The sequence below is a fragment of the Plecotus auritus genome (assembly GCF_963455305.1).
Source record: "Plecotus auritus genome assembly, chromosome: 9".
Taxonomy (NCBI): domain Eukaryota; kingdom Metazoa; phylum Chordata; class Mammalia; order Chiroptera; family Vespertilionidae; genus Plecotus; species Plecotus auritus.
The window spans coordinates 125,001,713-125,024,421 of record NC_137783.1 but is presented as its reverse complement, the minus strand read 5'-3'; the positions used below and the strand labels follow the sequence as shown (position 1 = coordinate 125,024,421).

The 22,709-nt window shown below is 46.3% G+C and overlaps 1 protein-coding gene across 1 annotated transcript in view; it reads left to right on the top strand.

Annotated features, from left to right (window-relative positions):
- The first annotated feature begins 16,233 nt into the window (after positions 1-16,233).
- PTPN5 (protein tyrosine phosphatase non-receptor type 5) overlaps positions 16,234-22,709 on the top strand; it is a 45,160-nt gene continuing 38,684 nt past the window's right edge. The window contains exon 1 of the mRNA XM_080640556.1: positions 16,234-16,560. The gene's annotated coding sequence lies outside the window, so the exon portion shown is untranslated. The remainder of the gene's footprint in view (positions 16,561-22,709) is intronic.

Genomic DNA, 22,709 nt, shown 5'->3' with positions numbered 1-22,709 from the left:
AAATGTATTTTAATAAATGCTGCCTTTATACTTACTCAAAGCAAGTGTATACATTTTGCATATAGTGATATATAGTATATAGATAATATATACATACATATGTATATGGTTAAACTGTCTCTATAAGGCTATTGTCTGTCTGATTCTAGAGCTTGTAGTATGCAGGGCAAACTAGAACCCAGGAGCCAGAGCAAAAACCCATGATAACCGACCAGCATTCATATCAGTCTCTCCCAGTGCCCACATTTGATGATGTGAGAGTTCTGCACGAGAAATTGGCTCCCTTCATCATGAAACTAAACATACCCCTGGTCCAGGGTCAGAGACACTGAAGGCAGATCCAAGGGAAAGTGGAGTAGCTGCAGACTCAGCTGCTGCTGCCTCACACCAATGCAATGAGTGTGCATGAGCACCCTGGGGCCCTTGCACTAATCTTCCATGCATAAAAACAGTATGGCTGCTGCTTTATTTCCAACCACCAGATCTTCTGCAAATTGTCTCTTGATGCCTACCCTAACCGGAAACATACATGGAAGGAAAAAGAATTCTGGAAAACATAGTTAAGTCTAGCCAAGCTGACACTTTCAAGTCCATCACAGTCTACTTCTTGGCACCCATAAACACCCTATCAAACCATAATAAATTCAAAATAAAGCTAGTAAAGCAAAGTCAACCTTCTTCTTAACATGATATACCTATTTCAGCTATTCCTGAAGTATACAATCTTTCCCCTGAAAGAAGGTCCATCTTTTCCTGTACTTTGGACCGTTTGTCTATCTTTCTTTTGAAGTGCCTGTTCAAGTCTGCTACCCACTTTTACTGGGTTGTCTATCTCTTTACATTGATTTTTGTTGGAGTCCTTTATATATTTTATATAAAATTCCTTTGTCAGATTTATGTGTTGCACATATTTTTTTTCTAAGTCTGGGATTTGCTTATTCATTTTTAAAGTATCTTTTGATGGGCAGAAGTTTTGGGTTTTTATGAAATCTAACTTATTAGTTTTCTTTTCTTTTATGATTAGTGCTTTATGCATTTTAAGAAATCTTTGCCTACTCCGAAGGAAACAAAGGTATTCTCCAATGTTTTCTTCTAACAGTATTATAATTTTTGCTCTTTATAAAAAAGCAAAATTACTTTTAGATGTATGAGACATTTCAAATTCATTTTTGTGCAGAGTGTGAGGTAGGGGTCAAGATTTATTTTTTTTTTCCCATACAGTTATCCAGTTGTTCTGGTACATTGTTGAAAAGACATTCCCTTTGAATCATTTAGCCCTTGTGTCAGAAACTATGCTTACAAACATAGGAATATTCCTGGACATTCTGATCTCTTTTGCAAGTCTATTCCAGAAGTCAGCCTGTGGGCCAAATCCCACTAACTGCCTGCTTTTGTAAATAAAGTTTCATTGGAACATAGCCATGCCTGTTTGTTTACATATTGTCTGTGACTGCTTTCATGCTACAACAGCAGGGTTGAGTAGCTGTTACAGAGACTAAAATATTTACTATCTAGCCCTTTACAAAATAAGTTTGGTGATCTCGGGTGTATTCTTAAACCAACACCTACTCTTCTGATGGCTGTAGTTTTGTATTGTTTTAAAATCAGGTAGTGCATATCCTCTAACTTTGTTTTTCTTCTTCAGGATTTTTTAAGCTACCTAAGTCTTTTGCAGTTGTATATAAATTTTAGAATAAACTTCTCAAACTGCTATAAAAAACCTGAGGAGCCCTGGCAGGTGTGGCTCAGTTGGTTGTGTCACCCCATGCACCAGGAGGTCACAGTTCAATTCCCAGTCTGGGCACATGCCTGGGTTTCAGGCTCAGTCTCCAGGGATGGGGAGTATGCAGGAAGCAGCTTATCAATGTTTTGCTCTGAAATTTGAATTTTTTTTCTCTCTCTCCCTCTCCCCTCCTCTCTCTTTAAAAATCAATTTTTTAAAAAATCCTGATGAGCTCAGGCCACATGTCTCAGTAGTTGAGCATCAACTTATGAACCAGAAGGTCACAGTTCAATTCCTGGTCAGGGCACATGCTCAGGTTTTGGGCTCAATCCCCAGTGTGGGGCATGCAGGAGGCAGCCAATCAATGATTCTTTCTCATCATTGATGTTTCTATCTCTCTCTCCCTCTCCCTTCCTCTCTGAAATCAATAAAAATGTATTTTTAAAAATAGTGATGAAATTTTTACTGTGATTGTGTTGAATCTATTAATTAATTTTGAGGTAATTGACATATTAGAATTCATAAACATGGTATTCATAAACATGGTATATCTAGCTATATATTTTGTTCTTCCTAAATTGTCCTCAGGAATTTTTTGTAGTTTCTATTTTCTAAATCTTGCACACCTTTTGCCAAATTAGTATTTTATGTTTTCTGATGCTATTGTACACAATATTTTTTTTACTTCGCTTTTGGATTGTTCATTGCTAGAATGTAGACATACAATTGAAAGCAAGATGGCTAGAGAGGGGGCTCCTGACTTTCCCTCCTCCACAGAGGATGAATTCCTCTGTGAGAAATCCAGAAACAAGTTGAGTGACTCCTATAGATCAGGCAACTTAAGCCAGGTACAAGGCTTAAAATTAGACCAAGATTTCTGCCCCCTGGGGAGCTGCTTCACATGTTATCCCCTCAGTATACATACAGCCCACCTAAAGACAGGTTTTTTCAGAAACATAAATTTCATTGGCCACAGCATTTTTTGTTTTGTATGTTTTTCAAACATAGATTTACTAAATGGCTTGTATCCAGAACATAAAAGAACTCACAACTTAATAACAAAAACACATGCATATATGCACAACGCATGGACTCCGAAAATAGGGTGGTGAAGGCCTGGGGGTGGGAGGTAGGGACAGGCTAGAAGGAGCCAATGGTGGGGGCGGGGGGAGACATATGTAATACTTTCAACAATAAAGATTTTTTTAAACTGATTTTTAAAATGACTAAAAGATTTTTTAAAGTTTTTTTTTCAATCACAGTTGACATTCAATATTATATTGAAGGCCATAGCATTTTTTTAGAGTCCCCTGGAGCAGATAGGAATAGCGCTCATAGTCCTGATCTCCGGAGATTAAGCATTCTCCCCAGATCTTCCCTAGAGGCTCCCTGTGAAAAAGAAACTTCTTTGCTGCCTCCGGTTTAATAAAATAAAAAAAAATAAAAAATCTGTGGAAGATGCGCATTGATCCTGCTCCGGTGACGCGACACCCTGGACCAATTGCTAGAGACAGGGTCTGGGGCATTGTCACAAACCATTATTCCTTTTCAGGAAAGTGGAATCTGTCACCAGCAAAAGGGAAAGGCTTGTAGTTCTAAACATGGACAATGAAGGACTTGTGAGCCAGCCAGCCACACAACCTAGTGTCAAATGATGTTTTTATTCAGACCTGTGCTGCCCTGTCCTTGGTTATTCCGAGCCTGCTTGACATTTGCACTGACACTACGTTGCACATTCCGCTAGGTGGACAGCCTTTTCTGTCCAATCAGCAGTTGCTTATCAGAAGGTATCAATATTGGTAAAGCACTCTCAGAGATGTTGACTACCAATAGCTACCATCTCAGAGCACAGAGGGTGAGGTTGATTAAGACTCTATGGTTCGGGGATGCAAAGGTGGGCAGCTTCAGAAAGGTGTGGGATTTGAAAGCAGAAGCTCTTACCTTTATATAGCCCTTCATTTACAAAGCTAGTTCCTAACCGCTATTTTTCTTATCTTTTGATACTCCTAGCAATCCTAGAAGGTGCCTAGGTTTAAGACAAATTTTTCTTTGACCCAGTAATCCCACTTCTAGGAATATATCCCAAGAAACTAGAAACACCAGTCAGAAAGGATATATGCACCCCTATATTCATAGCAGCACAATTCACCATAGCTAAGATTTGGAAACAGCCTAAATGCCCATCAGCAGATGAGTGGATTAGAAAACTATGGTACATCTACACAATGGAATACTATGCCGCTATAAAAAAGAAGGAATTCTTACCATTTGCAGCAGCATGGATGGAACTGGAGAGCATTATGCTAAGTGAAATAAGCCAGGCAATGAAAGAAAAATACCACATGATCTCACTCATTTATGGAAAATAAAGATCATTATAACCTGATGAACAAAAAGATAGATACAGAGGCAGTAAAGCATCTAACAGACTGTCAAATTACAGCGGGAAGGCTGAGGAGTGTTGGGGAGCAGGGGAAAGAGATCAACCGAAGGACTTGTATGCATGAATATAAGCACAACCAATGGACACAAGACACTGGGGGGTGGGATGAGGGCATGCGAGAGGGAGTAGGGGAGGCTGGGGGAAGGTCAGTGGGGGGGGGAGGAGATATATGTACTACTATGTGTAATACTTTAAAAAATAAAATAAAATAAATTTTTTAAAAAGACTAATTTTTCGACCCAAAGAGAAGGCAACAGGGAAAGCAAACAGACACCGTATAATTTCCAGAAAGGCACAAAAACTACTTAGAAAGCATTGAACAATGCGGAGGTTTCCTCTCTAGTAAACAATTGGTTGGTAAAGTCTGTGGAGTGCTGTCTTCAGAGGAATTCTCCTGCTCCAGCCGCCGTCAGCGCGGCAGCGTTCTGGGATCCATTTCCCAGGTATGCAGGCATTCTCAGAACAGCACCATAAAAGGGAGCGGGTGCAATAGCGCCATCTTGTGGGAATTCTGAGAACAGAACTCTTCTAAAGAATTCTGAGAGTCTGAAAATAAAGCCTTGTCCCACAGCCTCCTTAAGCTCTCCTCCTGTTTTTAATTGAGGTTTTTTTTTCTCTTTGGTTCTCTTATTGTGTAATTTTCTCCTGCCCTGTCTTCTCTTTCACTGATCCTGTCCTCAGTTTCCCCTAATCAGCTGTGTGGTCCTTCCAGTGTTTTGTTTATTAGTGCTATGTCATTCTTTATTTCCGACTGTTCTTTTTTCATAGACTCTTTTTTCATGCTGTTAAGCATCTTTAACATCATTATTTGAACTCTATATCAGATAAATTTCTTATCTCCATTTCAATTATCTCTTTTTCTAGAGAGTTCTCTTATTCTTTCTTTTGGGAGTTATTGTTTGGTCTCTAAATTGGAATCACACTATTTTACACTTATTTGTAATATATGCTTGTTCTCATTATCAGTGTATACAAATTCAATTTTTAGTTCCAATTTGCTAATGATCATTAATTGTGATTTCTCTCTGCATCTCAGTTACTTCATCTCTAAAATGAGGATTTTAGAAGAGATCATCTCTAAGATGCCTTCCATCTCTGACAACTTAAGAATATACTAGGCCCTAACTGGTTTGGCTCAGTGGATAGAGCATTGGCCTGTAGACTCAAGGGTCCCAGGTTCGATTCCGGTCAAGGGCATGTACCTTGGTTGCGGGCCCATCCCAAGTAGGGGGTGTGCAGGGGGCAGCTGATTGATGTTTCTCTCTCATCAATGTTTCTAACTCTCTATCCCTCTCCCTTCCTCTCTGTAAAAAATCAATAAAATATATTTTAAAAAAAAAAAAAACCCTGAAGAATATACTAGAGGCCTGGTGCACAAAATTCGTACACGGGTAGGTCCCTAGGCCTGGCCGGCAATCAGGGCCAATTGGGGCCTTCTGACTGCCGACTGGGGTCTTCCTTTCGGCTGCTGGCCCCGGGCCTTCCTTCATTCCGTGCTGCCCCCTGTTGATCAGCACATATCATAGTGAGTGATCAAACTCCCGAGGGGACAATTTGCATATTAGCCTTTGATAGATAGATAGATAGATAGATAGATAGATATAGATAGATGCAACTTCTGATGCCTATATCTGTTCCTCTCTCTTCCCTCCTCTCATCCACAGGCAACACCCAGGACCATTGAACCTTGGAGAATGAAGACCTTGAGCCAGCCTCCCTCAGATTCCACTTTCATGATCTAGAACAGCTGCCAGGGATAGGGCTCCTGTCTGTCAGGCTGATGTCTGGAGGCCTTGATTGCTTTCGCTCTGATATACAAATCTCCTTAGTGCCCTGAGGCCCTGACAAATCATCATTATAATTTTTTGTCAAACAAGACTAGCATTATTTTAAATGCTGGTCTGATGGGAACCTCTGATTTAAAAAGAACATTGTTTCACCCTGGTAAAATGTAAACTCATAAAACTATGACTGTTTTGTTCATAACTTGTGCACCTTATCACTTAGGAAGTTTCTACGCTAGTAGGTACTCAATAAGTATTCAATCATTTGAATAAGTGAATCTAACCTTATCTCTACCCTTTTCTAGTATTCCCAAGGACTCCTGAAACATCTGCTTCTTCATCTCCAACCACTGAGAGCTGACTAATTCCCTCTTGAAATAACCAATTCCATTGTTGTTCTGAGAGACAAGTGTAATTGGAGGATGGCAGTATCAAACTCAATATACCCTCTATCCCAGTGGTTTTCAACTAATGTGCTGGAAGAGGTACACTGGCACGCCATAGAATTTTAGTGTGCCATGAGATGAAAAAGGTTGAAATTCACTGCTCTACCCCAATTGCTAAGCCAAGAACTGAGAGGCAAGAGGTGGATATGCCAAATGGGCAAAAATTGTCTCTGAGAGTGAAAATACAAGCTTAGAGACAATAACTTTCCCATCTGTAGTCTGTATATTACTTTACAGGACATTTATGCACATTTCTTTTATCCTCTCTTGAGGGTTATGCAGAGGTAAGATTTAAATTCAATGGGAAGTATTTGTTGAATGGCTGAATTTTTCTACTATTTTTACATATGTCACCAGGGGGCGCACTTGTTGCTTAACTCGGCCCTTAAATCAGGCCTGTGTCCAACAGTCTGAGAGCCTGGACTTAAATAATAAATCATCATAGACTTTTAGGTCCTGTCACTGGCCCTTCCTACTACAAAGGAGCGATGCTAAAAGTAAGATTGCCTGGCAAAGCAGATACGCAGGGCACATCACATCTACTGAGAAGAGTGAATAGAAAGAAATCCTTTACCCCTGATTAAGTAGCCAAAGACCTATGGGGAAATATTATGGCTTCGAGGTGAAGGGGCTCCAGGGCCTTGCCAACGTGGAAGGAGAGTCGTAGAGACTTCACCTATCGGTGCTACCTTATTCTCTAAATCTCTGGCAGTCTCCTTTTGAAATATTAGGACCAAAAGGAACTACGTTTGAGAGCACCCAAGCATTCCTTCTATGTTCAGATGGGGAAACTGAGGCCCAGAGGAAAATAAGTTATTTGCCCAAGGTTAAATGCCTATCTAGTGGCAGAGCCAGAATTACAACCCAGGAGGTTGTTTCACTGAGAATAAATTGGCTGATGGGGGGTGATCTTTAGAAATAACCTTTGGATTCAGGACAACCTAAACTCTATTGGAAATTAAGACTGGTCATTTTAAAAGGGGTTATTGACTGTGATAGCTCTGCTCGAAAGAAAGGAGAGAGAGAGGAAGGAGTAAGGAAGATTCAAGAGTTTTCTTATGGCCTTGTCTCCAAGCAGCCTCTGTTGCTGCTCTGTCTTCCTAGCAACTGCAGCTATGCTGCATTGTTTGAAATACTCTTTTTTTTTTTTTTTTCAAAATCAAAAGATGAAGGATAAACTCCCAAAACAAAAGGCATTTTTCTTCCAAGGGCTCAGATAAATCATAATTTGAGGACAAAAGCGTCAAGGATGAGCAATCCCTCAAAAACCATCTGCAGAACAATTAAGTGTTGTCAATAGCAAAGCTCATTTCTGAAGTGCAGACTCCAAGAGCCTCAGAACTAGAAAGGGCCTTGGAATCACTGTATTCAAATACCACCCTTTACACATGAGGGATGTGTGATTCACAGAGGGGAAGGGCAGGGTCAGAACTCAAACGCTTTCAGGCTAGGAAATGAAGCAAGCTGGGTCAGGTAAGAGATACTTTAGATGTTACAGGAAATGTGACTTGTCCCTTTCAGAAAAACAACAGGGCAAGCATCTTGACAAATGTCAGCTAACACTTGCCCTCAGTAATGGGGATAAGAGTAGGAACTGTGGCCAACTGGACATGCCCTGCCTCAAGGGAGTAACTGCTACCAGCTCCACTGGCCTACCATCCAGCTACCCAGCTCCATATGCCTACTATCATGTAGGCATATGAGCCTGAAGTTGCCAGATCTTCTGTTATTTTAATATGGATTTGTACTTGAAATGTCCTAGTTGCTTTTTAACAGTGGCGACTAATTTGAATTGGTTGTAGGCCAACCAGAGCCCTTCTGGAGTCTGATTTCCGCCACAAGTATCTGGTGTGGGTACTGCGGGATGCACTAGGTTACACAGCCTCTCAGGGTCCTTTGAGAGCAGAAGGGCTGAGATTCCCGGTGCTTCTATGCTGCTGCCGCTCTCTAGGGTCCCCACATCAAGTCCAGATCTGATCATCCTTCCCACTTAGAAACCCCTCGTAGCTTCTAAGTGTGTTAGAATAAAGCCCAACTCCTCCCCAGCCTCCAAGGCCCCATGCAGTCTGGCTCCTGCCCTCCTCTCCCACCTCCTCTCCCACTGTGGCCTTCCTGCTGTGCCTAGAAGAGAAAGCTCTGCCTGGGAGCTCTCTCCCCCTACTCTGCATAGCTGGTTCCTTCTAGTAATGCAAGGCCGTGTTCAAAGGTTCTCTCCTCAGAGAGGCCATCTCGGAACACCCACTCAAAAGTGACCTTCTCCACCTTCTCTCATCACCCCACCCTCTTTTCTCTTTCTTCACTGCACTTACCACTATCTTAAATTATCCTTTCATCCATTGTTTTAACCTGGTTCATTGGCAGTGCGTCCCCACTAGAATATAAGTTCCATGAGAGTGGAGAAGCTGTCTTGCTAACGTGTATCCAGCTTCTGGAACAATGGCTCCATTTTGCCGTAACCCAGAGCAGTGACCAACTTCTAACTTCTGACTCCCGCTCCTCCCGAGACAAGTATTTCGGATGTTTCTTCCTGGGACCAGCAGCCAGGTGCCCTTGGCCTTCACCTTGAGCTGGCAGGCTGGTGTCTGTGGCCCCCAAAGGCATGGTCCCAATCTGTGGCGAGCCAATACAGCAAGATCACATCACACCCCCCACCCGCAAACAGCCCAGCTATTGGTCTCAGCTCACATTGTCTCCTGACACACCTTGCTTCCATCCTTGGCTTTCCACTCTCAGCCTTGCAGCCAGGAAATACGACTCCAGAGATGAACTCTCAGGAATGCAAGGATGTCCTCTTCCTTTAAATCAATAGTTTCACAGGAAAACTCTGCTTTTGATTTTCCCATCTCCATCCCCATAGCATCTGCTCCAAATCCCAAATCCCTTGGGAATGGTACTTGGACACCTTTCCTAGAACCCGCCTCCTCCCCCCAAAGAATTACCTTTGCCGATTTAGGTGTGGGGATGATGTCCAGATTTCATTGAGACCCCACCAAAATCAGCTTCATGAATTCCACTGATACATTTGCTGAAACAATGATAATAAGGTCATTGGCCTCAGGAACCCTAAGGGTCCACCCTCAGGAAACCCTCTTGGAAGACTTGCTCTGAAAGCTAAGTGCTAGAGCTGCCTCAAATTCTTTATGGAAACAAGAAGGTGAAAAAGAAAGAAAAGGAGAAAAGAGTGGAGGGAAAGAAAATATGAGCTAGTAAATAGAATACAACCTACCTTGTCACTTTAGATAGATTACCTGTTTCTTCCTCTCTGAAATAATCACTGAAGTGTTCAACAAAAATTTACTGAGCACCTGCTATAAGGAGGGTGGTCAGAGTGGGTGTCATTAAGAAAGCAATACTTGAGGAGAAACCAAGATGGCGGCATAGGTAAGCACCTAAACTGCTGCCTCGCACAACAATTTCAAAACTACAACTAAAAGACAGAACGGACACCATCCAGAACCACAGGAAAGCTGGCTGAGTGAAAATTCTACAACTAGAAGGAAAGAGAAAAAGCTCACAGAGAATTGGAGGTACAGCAAAGGGTCTTTGTGCGCGCAGAGAGGAAGGGCGGCTGAGAGTCTGGCTGACTTTCTCTGACGGAAGGGGGAAGGAAGCCCCCGACCGCACTGAACCCCAGTTCTGACTGCACTGAACCCCAGTTCCAGGCGAGCCCTTGGGGACCCACGCTCTTACGGGGGGAATCTGGACTCTCGGGCGGAGACTCGGGAGCCGGGGAAGGCAGAGGTCTGAAGGCACGCACGTGCGCGCAAGGGCAAGGCTGAAGGGAAGCCAAGACTGTCTGCTCCACCCTGAGACTCCACCCCATCCAAGCTGAGCACAAAGGCTATTGCAATTTGGCAAGTCTAATCCTATAAGGCTGTCTCCAGCACCAAACTTCTCCCAGCGTAGACAGAGATGATCCTTACTGGCCTGGAGGTCAATTCCTCCCAGTGATACCAACAACAATCAAGACTTAATTACAACAAGGCTGTACACACAGTCCACAAAGAGGTGCACCAAGAGTGTCCACCTCAGGTTAACTGGGGAGGCCGACCCACTGGGCCATATAGGAAACCTAGCACACAAATCTACCCTACCAACTCAGGGAAGCAGTGAAAATGCGGCGTCAAAGAAACAGATCACAAACGAAAGAAATGGAGGAAAACAAATGACTGGATATAGAATTCAAAACCACGGTTATAATGCTTTTCAAGAATATCCTAGAAAAGGCCGATAAATGTAACGAGACCCTCGAAGATATGAAAAAGGACCAACTAGAAATTAAACATACACTGACTGAAATAAAAAATATTATACAGAGACCCAAAAACAGACTAGAGGAACACAAGAATCAAGTCAAAGAATTGAAATACAAAGAAGCAAAAAACACTCAACCGAAAAAGCAAAAAGAAAAAAAATCCAAAAAGTTGAAGATAGTGTAAGAAGACTCTGGGACAACTTCAAGCGTACCAACATCAGAATTATGGGGGTGCCAGAAGAAGAGAGAGAGCAAGATACTGAAAACCTATTGGAAGAAATCATGACAGAAAAACTTCCCCCACCTGGTGAAAGAAATAGACTTACAAGTCCAGGAAGCGCACAGAACCCCAAACAAAAGGAACCCAAAGAGGACCACACCAAGACACATCATAATTAAAATGCCAAGAGCAAAAGACAAAGAGAGAATATTAAAAGCAGCAAGAGAAAAACAGTTAATTACCTACAAGGGAGCACCCATACGACTGTCAGCTGATTTCTCAACAGAAACTATGCAGGCCAAACGGGAGTGGCAAGAAATTTTCAAAGTGATGAATAGCAAGAACCTACAACCAAGATTACTCTACCCAGCAAAGCTATCATTCAGAATTGAAGGGCAGATAAAGAGCTTCATAGATAAGAAAAAAGCTAAAGGAGTTCATCACCACCAAACCAGTATTATATGAAATGCTGAAAGGTATTCTTAAAGAAGAGGAAGAAGAAAAAAGTAAAGAGAAAAATTATGAACAACAAATACATATCTATCAACAAGTGAACCTAAAAATCAAGTGAATTAAAAACCTGAGGAACAGAATAATCTGGTGAATATAATAGAATCAGGGGCATAGAAAGGGAGTGGACTGATAATTCTCACGGGGAAAGGGGTATGGGGGGGTTCAGGAAGAGACTGGACAAAAATCATACACCCATGGATGAGGACAGTGAGGGGGAGGTAAGGGCAGAAGGTGGGGTGGGAACCGGGTGGAGGGGAGCTATGGGGGAAAAGGAGAAACAATTGTAATTGTAATAATCTGAATAAAGATTTATTTAAAAAAAAAAAAAAGAAAGCGATACTTGAGCCAACACTTGAAGGAGGTGAGGGTATTATTTCTATGAAACTGACCACCCACCCACTCTTTTCTTTCACATCCAAGAAGATCAGAACCAAATCTGAGGTTCAGTCCTCTAGAGGCCCCTGTGGTCTGCAAAAGTGTGGTCTTTTGTCCCTTGGAGAGGCAGGACAAGACAGTGGTGAAGGACACGGGTTCCAATCACCAAACTGGATTTAAATACTGGCTCTACCATTTGCTACTTACATGACCTTGGGCATCATATTTAATCTCTCTGAGCCTCCGTTCCCTATACCTCAAAATGAAGATAATAATAGCACCTGCCTTACAGGGCTCTTCTAAGGATTATATGAAATAATGTCCATACGTTCCTTTGCACGCAAGAACTCAGTAAAAATCAGCTGTAATTATTAAGCCTTGGTCTTATCTCTCAAATTTTATTTACATTTTCCTTGGTCCTGATTCTCTATCCTTATTGACATTTTAACACTGTTTTATGGTTTCTGCTCTTGTGGTAAACTACCTCAAATCCTTTGTGTCATGGTTATAAATAAGGAAGTAAATAAATAAAAATCTAGAGAGAGGAACATTTTCACTAAAATAAAACATTTTCTTACAATGGAGTGAATTGTGAGGACAAAAGCAAAAGACATGGACCCTCTTTTCTAACCATCCATCAGAAACCACCAGTAAGACACTCTCTGGTGACCAGATCATCTCTCTCTTTCCCAAACCCCTCTTCCTCCCTCTATCAGGAGAGAGTAAATGAGTCACACAAAATGACCCCATAAGTCTAAAGCCTCCCAACCTCACCACTATTTCATTGCCACAGGTCTCAGAGAACGCTCCTTCTTCCGGATCAGAGGAGAGAAAGGAACTAGATGGGGGTTGCTTTCCATGGTGATGGGATTAGGAAAAAGGGTGCTGGTGCAGAATCATTACTTCCATTAACTAGTGAGTGCTGTGGCCATGGGGAAGTCCCTGGGCCTCTCTGGACCCCAGTTTCCTTGTCAGTAATAATAGTACCTCCCCGCAAGATGCCTGTGCAGATGAAAGAGAATGAAGGAAAGTAACATGGATAGCATATTGGTAAAGCCCTCAATACATGCTAGACTTTCCTTCCTTACCTGCACCCCAGGGCAGCACTCAACGAACTATGGGAATAGGACACTCTTCAATGAGAGGGTGGACAGGGCAGACCTTGCGAAGACTAGTTTAAGTATAGCCCTATATGCTAGGAACTCCCTACAAGAAGGGGAAAGATCTTTTTTGAGCTCCTCCTACCTTCTAGGTAGATCATCACGTTTCTTCCTCCCTATAACCCTTGGAGATGAGCATTGTTATCCACATCTGACAGCGGGAACTGGGCTTGAACCCAGAGCACATAGCTAGGAATGCTGGAGAGGCAGCTCTGGCCTTCTGAAATTGCCTTTATGAAGGGAAAGCACCAGCCTCCACTACAGGACATCACAGCCACCGCTGATAGAGACCTGTGAGGCACAGGCCTTCCTGGGGTACCATCTCTGTGACTTGAGAACTGAGTTCAGCAAAAATGCAGTGACCTCACTGAGGCTTCCTAAGCCCCCCCCCTCCCCTCCATCAGCCCCCAGGGCCTTCCCAGTTGAGGCTTCCCGGCTCTATAAGCTTTGGTATTCGCTGGGTCTGAATTTGAAACACACACCCCTCACATATCAACAGGAGGACCTTGGTAAGTCACGTATTCTTTCTTGTTCCACTTCTGAAAATGAAAACATTCAATGCCTACCTCCCAAGGTTGCCATGAAGATTAAATAAAGCGCTACCTTGAAAACACACAAAACAGTGCTTGGCGCATCGTAAGCCCTCGTTTATGGTAGCTGCTATTATTACAATGATGCTGTCAGCCTTATGCTGGCTGAGCCACAGAGATGATGCTCTCAAGGGGAGAAGGTGTCATTGAGCACTTGCTGACATGTCTACCCACACTTCCATACAGGCTGAATGAGCATTGTGGCCTGGTTATCTGACATTGGATCCTTCTCCTCACCTTGCAGGAAACTACCTGGGAATAACAAGATTTAGTTGGACTCTGTGCCCCTCCTAAGAAAAAAAACTAATCAAGGCCCAGGCCAGGGCCTCCCATTCACTACCCTTGATCCACAAACATGTACTGCTGATCCCTCCTCTGCTGGGAATCAGGGAGAGGGAAGACGCAACCCTATCCCAGGAGTTCACAGTGCAGTTGGGGGAAAGGGCAAGGAACTGCTGTTACAGCAAACAAAAAGGCATGAGGCCAAGTGTCCCTGGGAAGATGAGGAAGGCTCCACAGAGAAGGAGGTATTTGAACTGGACCTTAAACGTTAGGTGACACATGCAGGGGAGGCATTCCAGCTGAAAGCACAGCATGAACAAAGGTTAGATATGTGGGGCTTGTTTAGAGAACAGAGTGGACTGCTGAGGCAGGAGGACTGAGAGGCCCCAGCACCGAGTGGAGAGCTGGTAGTGAAGGGCTAGTGAGCCTGAGGGGTAGGGAACACAAAATAAAAATCATGATTGCAATGGAGAAAATGTAGTGGGGAGGGGGGCCTGCAATTTAAAATAGGATGATCTCAGAAAGCCTCTTTGAAGTGACATATTTAAGAGATTACAAAGCAAGCCATGTGATTGTGGGGTAAGTTTTCAGGCAGAGAAAATAGCAGTACAAAGGTCCTAAGGCCACAAAGTGGTTGCCATGTTGGTATGCATTAAAAAGGCCAGTGTGCCTGACCAGCGTGGCTCAGTGGTTGAGCATAGACCTAAGAACCAACAGGTCACGGTTCGATTCCCAGTCAGGGCACATGCCGGGGTTGTGGGTTAGATCCCCAGTGTGGGACTTGCAGGAGACAGCTGATCAATGATTATCTCTCATCACTGATATTTCTCTCTCTCCCTCTCCCTTTCTCTCTCTGAAACAAATAAAAACATTTAAAAAAAAAAAAAAAAGTCCAGTATGACTGAGCTGTTAAGATTAGAAATTTAAAAGGAAGCCAGTTCATGAGAAGCCTAGCAGGCCATTATAGGGGCTCGAGCTTTCAGTTGGATGAGTTCTAGTAAAGAAGCAATGTGATCTGACTTATGTTTTAAAAGGATGCCTCTGGCTGGAGGTTTCCTCATGTAAAAATGGAGCTTAGAATCCCCGAACTGTGCAGCCCAACGCTTAAAATCCTATATAATAAAAGCCTAATATGCTGTGTCCAACCAGTCACTATGATGTGCACTGACCACAAGGGGGCAGACGCTCCAACCAGTAGGTTAGCTTGCTTCTGGAGTCCGTGATCAGGACTAGGCGAGACAGGCCAGACATGCCCTGGAGCCCTCCCCCTGTCCCTCCCTGGCCCGGATGGTGCACTGGTGGGGGTCCCTCAGCCTGGCCTGCACCCTCTCACAATCTGGGACCCCTTGGGGGATGTCGGAAAGCCTGCAGATGGCCGATCTCCGCAGGCCAGGCCAAGGGACCCCACCAGTGTATGAATCCGTGCACCAGGCCTCTAGTAAAAAATAAAAAACATTGGCCCTAGACGGTTTGGCTCAGTGGACAGAGCGTCAGACAGCTGACTAAAAGGCCCCGGGTTCTATTCCGGCCAAAGGCACACTTTGGTTGCAGGTTCCCTGGCCCTGGTTCAGAGTGCGTGCAGAAGGCAACCAATCAATGTATCTCTCTCACATTGATGTTTCTCTCTGCCTCCCCCTCTCCCTTCCACTCTCTCTAAAAATCAATGGAAAAATATCCTCCGGTGAGGATTAACAAATAAATAAATGAATATAAAAATAAAAAACATTGGAACCTCCGCCCAACGGGGTGCCAGCCTGGGGGCTGTGGGAATATGGGCAGCTCCTTGTCAGCCCCTGGTGTCCAGGAGAAAGTCAAGACAGGTGTGCGTCCCGCAACGCGTCAGGAAGGCTAGAACTGGAAGAGGGATGTTCTGCTCCCCAGAGACTGAACAGGGAAGGGTGGGAAGGAGGGTGCCACCTCCCAGCCCTGGAGCGCGTCCTGGGCACCCGGCACTGTGTGCGCTCCCATCTGCAACCTCTCCGCCAGTGCAGGTGTGGGCATCCTGTGAGCATCTGTTGGGGAGCCCACAGCACCCCTCCCCCAGCTCTGATCCCTTTGTCTCACTTTCCCTTATTCCCATCTGTCTGCCTGTCCGTTCCCCACAGGTTTCGGCGCACGCGACCCCGCCGGGGTCCCTCTGGAGGTCGCCGTAGCGGCGCAGCCCTGGCCTGCAGCTCCAGAGAGGAGAAAATCATGAATGAAATGGATGCGGTGCTCCGGTCTCCCCGCCCTCCCAGTCCAGGCAACCTCAGCGCGGGGGCAGTGCCTGCGGGGACTCCGAGCCCAGTCTGGGAGAGAGGAAGCCCGAAGACGTGGATCAGGGATTGAGGGTCTGCGACCCGGCCCCTCGCGGGCCCAGGGCGCAGCCGGACTCCCCGCCCCCAACCGCCAGCCCCGCCGGCCCTGCGCCATTCCGGGAGCGGCGCGAGCCCGCCCGGAGGCGGGGCGGAGCCGGGCTGGGCTGGAGGGTGCCGAACCCACCCAGCGGCTGCGCCGGCGACTCCGCAGCTGAGGCGCATTAGTGGGGCGGTCCGGCCGAGGAGCGCGCACGGAGAGCGGGACGAAGCGCCGGGCGCACAGAAGGACGGACGGACGCCCCCGCACACGCAGACGCACACAGCTCGGCGCGGCTCCCGTCACACACACGCACACACACTCGCGCAGACACTTACAGGAACACACGCAGATACACGCACACTCGCGCGCGAACCTCCTCCCGCCTGCCCGCCCGCTCGCCCGCTCGCCCGCGCCCGGAGCCCGCTCTGGCCGGTAAGTGTGGCGTTTCCGTCGGCGCCTTTGTGTGGGGAGCCGGAAGGCGGAGGGCGCGCGGTCCTTCCCAGAGCGGCCTCGCCACTGACACCGCCTCCAGCCCCGGGGTACCAAAGCTGGCGCCCGCCCCCGCCACGCCCCCACGGGGCTCCCAGCGCCCCCGGACGGGGGGGGTGGGGTCCCCACCCAGGGGAGGAGGCCGGGCGCTGGGAGTCGGGAAGGAGCAGCAACCTTTCCCCACGGAGCTCGGACCCAATTCCGTGGAGGGATCGGGATAGGGGTCCGGGTCCGAGCCTCTGCGGCCGAGGCTAGTGCGCGGCTCTGGGCTGCGTCGCCGCTCCAGGTCTGCGTCGCCTCTCCAGGTCTGCAGCTCCAGGGGGAGACTGGACGTCGCTGCCAGCCTGTTTGCTTGTAAACTGCGGCTTCCTCGCCTCGCTTCGCGACCCCGAACCCCACAGCTTAACCCACCCACTCCCCACCCACCACCCAAATAAAAGCCCAGTGCGTTCCCCACCCCCAGCATGCCCCTTTTTCCTACAAAGCCTGCAGATGGGTCTGAGCTCTGAGGGGCTACCTCACCAAGGATCATGTCAGGACCAGTTGAACCTTTGGAACTCATTTAACCCCCTCCTTTTACAGATGGGGAAACTGAGGCCCGGTGAGATGGCTTGACCAAGGTCACCGGAGAGTTAGCGACAAAGCCTGCATTAGAATCTAGGGTCCCTGGCTTTCATACTCATTTCCCCCCTATACAGTTCGCTCCTATTTCCATTGAAGACCCAGAACCCCAAAATTCATCTTAGTGTATCAGGAAAGTCTTTGTAATTCCTACCTCGCCCCCACTTGGAGCGTCATGTGCCATTCATTTGCTACCATTCTTACTGGAAAAAAAAAAAAAAAAAAAAAAAAGGGTTAGCCTTTAATTTGCCTCATTGGCCCAGAGGAGAGCTTTCTTATGCAAGCACTCCAGGTATGGGGTTAGTTTGGGAGAATGAATCGGTCCTGAACGGGAAATCAGATACCACGGTGTTCATCCTGGCTCTCCCAGGAGTCCCTGAGCCTGTGTCCTCGATTGGACCAGGTGATGTAGCATCCAAGGAGTCATCCCCTCCCCCCCACTTTGACCTGCCTGCATGCCTTCCCAGTCACTCTTCCCTCCTCGGTAAAGGCTAGGTCTTTAATCCCACCAGCCTCTTTCATCATTGCTTTGTGGAGGTCCCCCAGTCCTTCATGTCGGGCCAACTCTTCCTTCTTGATGTTTGTTGGGTATTGCTGACAAAGCTGCTGAGGAAGCTTGAGTTACAGGCTCTGGTGGCAGCTCAGGGCAAGGCTTCCTCAAGGGCAGCTGGGTGTCCCCAGAGCTGGCACAGAGAGGGTGCCCCAGGAGGTAAGGTGAAGGAATGCAAGCTGGATGGTGACTGGATAAAGTCATTCACCTTTGAGGAGACTGTGTTGGATGGGATAGTTGGCAAGGAGAGCAGTAATCAGTGTCTAGGGGCCTGAGGCTCTAGTCTCAAGCGCTTCCTTCCTGCGTGGGATAAGCATCCTGGCATGGAGCAGAGCCAGGGTGACCAGGTGACGTGACGCCAGGATCCACCATTCATATTGCAGCCCCCCTAAATGGCAGTGTGCTCCGGAAGAACCATTTGCACAGACTCCGTAAGGAGTAGGGGCCCTTGGGTTTTTGCAGGGCAGTAGCTCCCACCCTGAGAGCGAAAAGATCGGGGTTCCAGGCCCAGTCTTCCTCATTGGCTGGACAGTTTCGGTAAATGCTCATAGCCTCTCTGGGTCTCAGTTCCTCCATCCAGAAAATAAGATAATTGGATTGAAGAGTTTCAGGATATCTTTCAGGTCTGAACTGTTGAGGGGTGGGGGCACTTATTGACTTAACAGCTATGGGCTGATTGGATATGTGTGCTGGAGGGAGGAAGGAATGAGAAGTGATGGCTTTGATCTTGAGTGATCTTGATTGTCCTCTTCTATGACTCTGCGGGGGAATAAGATGAGATGAGATCATGTATGTAGGGTACTTAGCATGAGGTATAAAATAAGCTCAGGAATTGGTAGCTTTAGGGCCTCAGCTTTATGGTTATACCCTCCACTTCTTCGTTTTTTTCAGATTGCCTAAGGACGTGAGATTTTAGGGCCTCAAAGTCCCTCTTCCTCAAAACCCTCTCCCCACTGACCTATTCCTAGATTTAGGGCTCATGCAACCTCCTGGGAGAAGTTGCACTTTTGTTTACCAGGTATTTCACACCTAAGTGTGATTAATTTATTAATTTATATAGTGTCAAAGCTCTTCTTACACCCTGTCACTTATAACTTAATCCTCATAGCACACACATGAGATCAATAGTGTTACTGTTGCCATTTTATAGATGGAGAAGTTAAGACTCAGTTTAACTTATCTACAGGGGTGTCCTGTGAAAGCCTCCGAGGCAGAGAGCTGAGCCTCCTGCTCAGGTATCTGACTCCAGATTCTGAACTTTTTCTCCTCTGTCATGTTGCCTGTCCTTTTCCAAGACCTGCCCTAAAAAAAGAGATTGGAAAAAGTTGAGAAAATGGAGGGGTTTTATTCTTCCAGGAGATCAGGAATGGCTTCTTGGAGATGCCAGGTAGCATTTGAGCTGGGTCTAAATGATTTGTCCAGTAGAAGAAAGGAGGGGAAATAGCACAAGTAGTGGAAACAGTATGAGCAGAGAATAGGGCATGTGTAGAAAGTGGAAAGCGGTTCATTCCAAATGGTGCAAAAAGGTTAAAAGAGGAGCAGTGAGAAGGAAGTCCAGGTAAGAAGGTGCAGACAGTGGCTGTGGGCATTGAGTGCTGAGCTAAGGGATTGGTCTTTAGTTTTTTAGTATGGAAGAGACATGATCAAACCTGACCATTAGGAAACTCACCCTGACTGCCCGTGGAGAACAGATTGGAGGAAGAAAACCTGCTGGCCAGGTAGAAAACAATGGGGTGGTCCGGATGAGAGACAAGGAGGGTCTAGACTGGGGGTGGTTGTAAGAATGAAGAGAAAAAGGAGTTGCTGCAGGAGATTGCAGTGGCAGCTGGTTGGATATGTGTGCTAGAGCGAGGAAGGAATGAGAAGTGATGACCAGGCTTTGATCTGAAGTGGCTAAGGATGCCATTCACAGAAAGAGTCCAACGGGGAAGAGTGGGGAGGCTTAGGAGTGGAGGTCATGGATCTGATAGGGAACCATAAAGAATCCTCCTACAAGGCTGGCTCACCAAGCATCCCAAACTGTTAAGAGCTGGCTCATTCGTTCCCTCTTCCATTCTCCAAATACATTTAAACATCTGTCACATACCAGGTTGTCCTAGGCTCTAGGGACACATCGCTGAAAAAGGTGAACTTCCTGCCCAACCTCTACCAGGGTAGACGGAAAATGAAATATAAGCAAAGATATAACATTTAAAGGGGTGAGCAGTGCTCTGAAGACAGTTATGCAGGGTGAGGAGTGACTGGGGGACAAGAGTAGAGGAAGAGATTTCCCTTTAAATAGAATTGTCTTTAAGAAGGTGATATTTGGCCCTAGCTGGTTTGGCTCAGTGGATAGAGCGTGAGCCTGCAGACTGAAGGATCCTAGGTTCAAATCCGGTCAAGAGCACATGCCTGGGTTGCAGGCTTGATCCCCAGTAGAGGACATGCAGGAAGCAGCCAGTCAATGATTCTCTCTTACATTGATGTTTCTATCTCTCTTTCCCTCAACCTTCTTCTCTGGAATCAATAAAGATATGTAAAAAAAAAAAAACAAAAGAAGAAGAAGGTGATATTTGGACAAAGACCTGAATGAAGTGAGGAGGAGACCTGGGAGAAGAAAAGCATTCTAGGAAGAGGAGACCACAGAAGTGGTCTTTACCACTTCCCCGCGGCAGGCTGCTCCTGTTACTCCCATGTCCCGGAGGAAAAAACAGAGGCTCAGAGAGGTCAGATCCTGGCCTGGGGCTGTGGGAGGAGAAGGTAGCAGAGCATAAGATTTCAGCCAGTTCTCTCTGCCTCCACATCCATCTTTTTCCTGAGGATCATGGTTGCCTTAGGGTGCATGACCTCAGAATTGTCAGCGTGTCCTGTTTTGAGGGCTTCTGCCCTTGATTAAAGACCTCTGTTGACAGCCCACCCTAGGCCCTGGTTTCCAACTGTCCACTGGCACAAGGCAGTGAGAGAATCAACCATCCTCGGCCCAGGCTCTATCCTGCCTTCTCCATCAGGCACCTGAGCAGGACCAGAGAGATCACTCACCTGCTCTCATGCCAGTCCCTAGCCCTTCTGAGTGCCTATTAGCTCCTGTACAAACTGGAGTAATGACATCTTCTTCACACAAGGGTCTAGTGAAATAGATTGGGAAGTACATGGCACATAGGAGGTGTGCAGCTGAGATTTATTCAATCTGAATTCAGACTTTTTTCAACCTTGACTCCTGGTCCCATCTGGCTTTTTTTTTTTTTTTTCTTTACCATTCCATTTGACTTCCTGGCTCACATTCTTCTCTCTCCTGACAAAGGAGCCGCAGACCAGCTAATGCAGCCTCTGTGAGGCCCTGCATCTGAATCAACTTACCTGATTCTTCCACCAAACCCTAAAGTGCCAGGATCTTCCCAGCTTAGCTGAGCCTGAGCACAGAAGGGTAAATCAGAGGCTGAGGGAGGGGCCCTGACAAAGGACTAGACCAGGGGTCCTCAAACTTTTTAAACAGGGGGCCAGTTCACTGTCCCTCAGACAGTTGGAGGGCCGGACTATAGTTTAAAAAAAAAAACTATGAACAAACTCCTATGCGCACTGTGGGCCCAGGACGAGTCGGCTGCTAAGCAGGACAGGCAGCGGCACCCGGTGGGCCGGATAAATGTCCTCGGCGGGCCGCATGTGGCCCGCAAGCCGTAGTTTGAGGATGCCTGGACTAGACCCTGCAGTGGGGTATGGCAGGAGCTAGGGGCCTCCCTAGATGCATGTGGGGGCAAACCTAGCTCTGAACTCCAGCTTTCCCTCTGTGAGTGCTACAAGCTTCATGAGATGTGGTTTTGTAAGCAGTGAAGCTCACAGCCGATGTCAAAAAGAACCATCCTGGGTGATCCGGAGTAAGGCACAGGTGGCCCTGGCAGTCCAGGCCTGGCATCAGGGACATCTAGAGCTGAAACCAGAGTCAGGTGGGGACCAGAGCACAAATCATTTGTGATCAGGGTGGGTATGTAGCCAGTACAGGCTAGGCTGGCATTCTAGTTCCAGTGGCGGGGGGCCTCCATCCTAGAAGGCAGATGAGCAAGGCAGAGACTGTGCCTGCCAGGGCAGAAGGCAGAAGGCCAGGTGCTAGGACTGGGCCAGTGTCAGAGCCAGACAAGCAACAGTGAAACTGAGTGCTGTTAAAATTCTTAGCAACAACAATATCAGTTAACACAGTGGTTCTCAACCTTTCTAATGCCGCGACCCTTTAATACAGTTCCTCATGTTGTGGTGACCCCCAACCATAAAATTATTTTCGTTGCTACTTCATAACTATAATTTTGCTACTGTTAATGAATCGTAATGTAAATATCTGTGTTTTCCGATGGTCTTAGGCCAGTGGTCGGCAAACTGCGGCTCGCGAGCCACATGCGGCTCTTTGGCCCCTTGAGTGTGGCTCTTCCACAAAATACCACGGCCTGGGCGAGTCTATTTTGAAGAAGTGGCGTTAGAAGAAGTTTAAGTTTAAAAAATTTGGCTCTCAAAAGAAATTTCAATCGTTGTACTGTTGATATTTGGCTCTGTTGACTAATGAGTTTGCCGACCACTGTCTTAGGCTCTACAGCAGCGGTTCTCAACCTGTGGGTCGCGACCCATAGGTTGAGAACCACTAGCAGGGTCGCCTAGGACCATCAGAAAACACAGATATTTACATTACAATTCATAACAGTAGCAAAATTACAGTTATGAAGTAGCATCGAAAATAATTTTGTGGTTGGGCCCTAACCAGTTTGGCTCAGTGGATAGAGCATTGGCCTGTGGACTGAAGGGTCCCAGGTTCAATTCCGGGCAAGGGCATGTACCTTGGTTGCGGGCACATCCCCAGTAGGGAGTGTGCAGAGGCAGCTGATTGCTGTTTCTCTCTCATCGATGTTTCTAACTCTCTATCGCTCTCCCTTCCTCTCTGTAAAAAATCAATAAAATACAT